The sequence below is a fragment of the Capsicum annuum genome, unplaced genomic scaffold (genome assembly GCF_002878395.1).
Source record: "Capsicum annuum cultivar UCD-10X-F1 unplaced genomic scaffold, UCD10Xv1.1 ctg2586, whole genome shotgun sequence".
Lineage (NCBI taxonomy): Eukaryota > Viridiplantae > Streptophyta > Magnoliopsida > Solanales > Solanaceae > Capsicum > Capsicum annuum.
The window spans coordinates 506,292-511,999 of NW_025832080.1; positions in this window are offsets into that span (position 1 = coordinate 506,292).

A 5,708-nucleotide genomic window follows, 5' to 3' on the forward strand; every position below is an offset into this window, starting at 1 on the left:
TGTAATAGTGTATGTCACACTATCTATCTTTACATTCTTGTAATCTTGTAGTTGTTTGTGTCTTGTAATCTTGAACCATGGGTTGCTGTTCTCTTATTATTTTTGTCATCTTGTTAATCTACTTGTTAGTTTGGTTGTTGGCTGATTTGAGTGTTGAAACACCTTATTATCTTCTCATTTTTGTCTTGTTGTTGTTGGCGAGACTTGCTCTCTTTGTGGTCCTCGATTTCTTCTTGTTTGTGTACTGTTTTGAAGTGTTTTTGTGCATTCCAAGTTTGGTTTGTATCATTTGGTATCAGAGCATGGCTGATCTTGTTCCCACAAGATCAAACTTGGGTTTGCTTGCTTGAAAATTAAAAAAAAAGTGTTAGAAAACCAAAAAATCAAAAAAGAACTCATTCTGTCCATTTTTTTGTCTTGGCCGAAATTGTTGTCTTGTTGTGTCTTGGCTGAGATTTTTTCTTTTCTTGAGTGTTTCTAGTGTTATTTTTATTCTTCACTAACACCATTGAGTCTATGTCTAAGTTTTAGCTTTAATTATTGATGTTGTTGTTGTGAACTAAGCTTGGTCGTGTTGTTGAACATTGTTGTTGTGGATTTACCTTGGCCATGTATTGTTGTTGTTCTAATCTTTGTCATGTGATATTATTGTTAATTGGTAGCATAAGGAATATTTCTTTGAAGTTATTATAGCCTTGTCCGTGTGTTGGTGTCCTTACTATTGTGGAATTGGAGTGGCCGTGTGGTTGTTGTTGTCGTCTTGGTGTTTGTTGTTGTTATTCTTGATGAATGTTGTTGTAGTTCTTGATGTTCTTCCCCCCCCCCCCCACCCCTTCATATATTTTTAAAGATAAAGTAAATCTTAGAGCTAAACAGGTGAAGGTAAAAAGTGTAGGACTTGTTAGTCTTGAAAGACTCTACAACCACCCAAAGACTTTTCAATCACTTCTCAATCACTTTTCATGATTTAAGGACCATGTTTTGAGAAAAAGGTACAAGTCAAGTCAAGACTATTGAGTTTAAATTTGAAAGAAAAGGCTCCAATACTTGTAGTTCCCTTCCCTACAATAACTAATTTCATCATTCCAAATTGTGAATTGACCAAAACTTCAACTTGGTGAATAAAAATTATTTAAAAACTCAACCAATAGTGGACTGCCACATCATCATTTGACTGTTCACGCAATATTTTTTATCTTAAATTTTAGATTCTTAGTTTCATTTTCTTATCCCTTAGTTTCAATTGTTGATTCTAATACTAATTGACAAGCTAGTAATCATCTACTAGGTTGTAAGTTAGTTTTCAAGTCCATTTCTTCGTGTTTACGATTATTGTGTGCCCTTTTTGTCGATTTGAATCATTTTTAGTTCTTGACTCAAGTCCTACAAGATTTTTTTGAGTTTCAAACCAAAATCTATTCCGAACAATAGTAGACTCAATCCTCAACTCCTCATGGGTTTCTTAGCCGACTTACAACATTTGTGAAGCTACAAGTGAGATAATCAAAGTGTGTGAGTGTGGTGAGGCTATTTAAACTAACTTGTCTACTGTTTTTGTAGGTATTTTCTTAGGTATTTTACAATGGAAGTATCCATATCTCAAACCGTGGACAATAATACTCTTAGTACTATATTGGCTTCCCTTAAAGCCCTAAACCAAGGCTTGGAGAAGGTACATGTGGATTTGAATTCGGTGAGAGGGGATGTAACCTCATTGAGAGGGGATGTGTCTACTATGAGTGGGAGGTTGGAACGTGTGGAAATCCAAATAAGACAACCCTCTACTCTTGTACACTATCATGTGTCCTCAAGTGGACATGATCAAAATACTTCCCCTACCATTTCCCCCGAGATGTTACATCAAATGATAAATCCACCAAGGCAACCACCAAATGCTTCCCAAAGCCAATACCATGATAGACCAATCCACCCTCTACTTCGCCAAGTCCAACATGTAAGATTTGGAGCCCCAATACCACTAAACTCAAGCTCTCTACTTAACTAAAGGCCTCACTTTCCTCCAAGTCCAATCCCATCATTACACGCTCCACTTAACCGAATAGACCTGTCTATGTAGAGGGGAACAATATGAGGGATATGGAGTATATAATGATATTTATTTTAGGGAAAAAGGAATGAGGGGTAGGCATGGTTATCAAAGGGAACCTCTAGGCCAAGAGGTGAGGGTTGGCCATCAAACTCGAGAAGTAGGCATCAATTCCATCAAATTTAGTCTTTCAATCTTCAAGGGTGAGAGTGATCCCGAGACTTATCTTTCTTGGGAGTCATCTTGTGACAAAATATTCCAAGTAAATGATGTAATAGAAGAGAAGAAGAGTTGTTATGCTATTTCTCATCTTAAAGGGTATGGAAACACTTTGTGGGAGTATTTAAAGAGGTTTAATCATGTGTTGATTGAGAGACAACCCCCTCCATGGTTTAGATTGAGGTACCTTATGCGGCAAAGGTACTTACCCAAGGGCTACAAACATGAACTTCTAGCCAAGTTGTGCAACTTGAAGCAAGGAAACAAAAGTGTCATGGCATACTATGATGAGTTTCAACAATTGATGTTGAACCTTGATCATCGAGGTGAACAAGTGAGCCATGAAATTATACAATTCAAGGTCGGGTTGAATAGAGACATATCATCACGTATGACCCTCCACAAATTTGACACTATTGATGGCATCTTCCAAGCAACATTGGAGGTTGAAAGGGAGATCTCGGCTTACAAGTCTAAAGTTCACCAACGACCTTGCCTGGATTGGCACAGAGACAAGGAACACTCATTCAATGCCCAATAAGCTGAGAACAAGATTGCCCAAGCCAATACCAAGGCTACCCAAAAGTATCCTCCAAGAAATGAAGGTAAATCGAATCTTACTTCTCCTCATAAGGAATTTTAATGTTTCAAATGTCAAGGGTGGGGACACAAGGCTAGTGAATGCTCAAACCAGAGAAATGTGATCCTTAGGAAGGGAAAATTGTATTATCTTGCTGAGGAGGTGGGACTTGAATCGGATGAAAATGATGAAAAAACTCAAGATGGTACGCAAAAAGCTGAGGTGGAAATTTATGAAGGCGGGGAAGATGTTTTGCCGCTTGATAAAGTGTGTGGAGTGCCTAGTTATATGGAAAGGATAGTCATGATTAGTGAGGTTTTGGTAGAGGAAGCCGAGAGTGAGGAGGGTGAAGAAGAAGAAAATCACTTGATCATGGGATTTGCCCACAAAGGGCCTTTGTTGCTCACTAACCAAGTTACTAGCCTTTGCCTAGTATCAAATCTTCTTATGTGCAGGTTGTAGAACATGTAAGTTCAAAGAGCATGCTTGATGATCTCATGGAACCCTTGGTTGAATATCTTAACCTCGAGAAAGGACATGAAGAGATGATTCAAAGAGGAGAGCTTGCGGGTGATGAAGCCTTGAATTTGCGGACAAATTCCTTTCAAGATAGAGAGGATGATACAGGCATTATCACGGATTCATGTGAGTGTGTGTAGAACCCGTCTAAGAGAGTGTGCAAGTGAAGTGTGAAGAAGGTCCTTGGAACACACCAAGGCTGCCCCTTCGGCACACTATTTGGGCGTTTTTGATTCATCTTTTGCTTAAAGGGCCTTTTGGTCATTTTAACTCCTATTTGTATTATACTATAAATAGAACATGTTAGGGTTTTATTCATTAGTTTTGTTGGATATTAAAACTTGTATAACACATTGAAATATATTTCTCTCTTGCGAGAAAGGCTCTTGGCCGAAACTAGGACAACACAAAGTGTGGATTCACTTGTGTTATATTCTTGCTTGGAAACGTTGGGTACTTGGGAGATTGACGTTACTCTTGTGTCCACATAAGAGTGTAAGTGTTGCTATTATCATTAGTTAAGGTTCTTAGTGTTTGGAACACACTTAGGTTCTTAGTTCATGTAATAGTGTATGTCACACTATCTATCTTTACATTCTTGTAGTCTTGTTGTCACGATCCGAACCAAGGCCCTAGCCGTCACGGACATCCCGAACCGAGGCCCTAGACGTGATGGACATCCCGAACCATGGAGGCCCATACGCCCTTCTATATCTAGTAATCATGCACAACATTCATATAATAAAGAGAAGATGCGGAAATTTAATAAAACGAAACATGGTCATACTCTAAGTTCAATCTAACTGTACAGAAGAAAATCCATCAACGTCTAGACAACGTCTATTTCAGTCTGCGAATCTCTACTACAAAAGAAATTAACAAACTGTCTAAATCTGGGACAAGGCCCCCAGTGGACCTAAACCAAAATGAGCAACAAGCATCTAAAAGGAAATAGGCCTTCCGAAATAGAGAAGGCTCACCAATTGCACACCTCACTTCTGTCTGACAAACTCTACGACTTAGCAGGACCTCTAGACTGAGCCTCAGACCCTGAAATATAGGGGTCAATACATTTGTACTGGTATGCATAGCAATCCAAAATAATGAATTTATACATATATAAAATAGGCGAGAGCAATTCATGAAACATCATACATGGTGTCGTTTAAAATACATGGGCAATCTCTAATAATCTGAAAACATTCTTGTCAATGCAGTTTGATGCTCTGTATTACTTCTGAGCTAGGTGGTATACCCTATAACTCTGAAATTTCATGGGCTATATGAAATCTTCCCTTGACTCGGCAGCCAAGCCCCCAACTTAAGTTTGCCGCAAGAGTTGGAGTCTCTTTCTCTGATACGCCACAGGGCACTAGGCCAGCGTATGGTCCCTCTTGGGGACATAATGAAACCTGTATAGGCAAAACATGACTTTGGGCTAAGAGTTATTTGAACTCAAGCCTTCTTTGAGCAACTACCTAACCCTCTTCAAGCCCATTTTTAACTCTTTTAAGACATGTATTCTCTGAAATCAAATCTAAATCTCTTACTATGATATGACATTCATTTATATGGTATCGTCATACCGTGGACTTGTAAGTCGTATCTCTAAGACATACATTATCATGTTATAGTCTTCTCTTTCAAAACATTATTGTCAGACCACCAAACTATTCAAATAATATATGAAGATGCATATAGTGAAATTCATGTAAACCTCGGCAAAGATCCTCAATTTCAATTCACAAACCCGTAGTGGTCACTCCTCGTGTAATAAACCATTAAATTCCTTCAATAATCTTATTTAGCATTTACAAACCATAAAACGGTTGTATGATACGAAATCACCCTTTTCAATTCATAGACAAGATCAAGCTCGTAACAACATTTAAAACACTTATCTCATGCTTTCAATCATGCAATGTCACAACCCATAACATGTGAAGTCAAGAAGTAATGCAACATGAGAGGGGTTAAATCGTTCATGCTCTCAATTTAATCTTTATAAACTAAAAACGCATACTTACATATATATGTACAAAAATCAATTTCAGGGGAAGGCCTCAAGACCAAAACAATATAAAAAGGCTTCCATTACTTGGCTATTCAAAACAATTGTTCAAACCCTTGTTACAAACATCATATCGTGCATTCAAAGATTGATAAAACCACAATTTATACCCATAGAGTTTTAAGGACAGTCCCACGTACCTTAAGTAGTTTAATTTGAGAATTGAAACTCCAATCTTGACACTCTTCTTGAATTCTTGAACTTAGAATATAGGCTCTAGATCTTTGGAAGAGAGGTTAGGGTTCTTTTGTTCTTGATAAATTTTGAGTAAA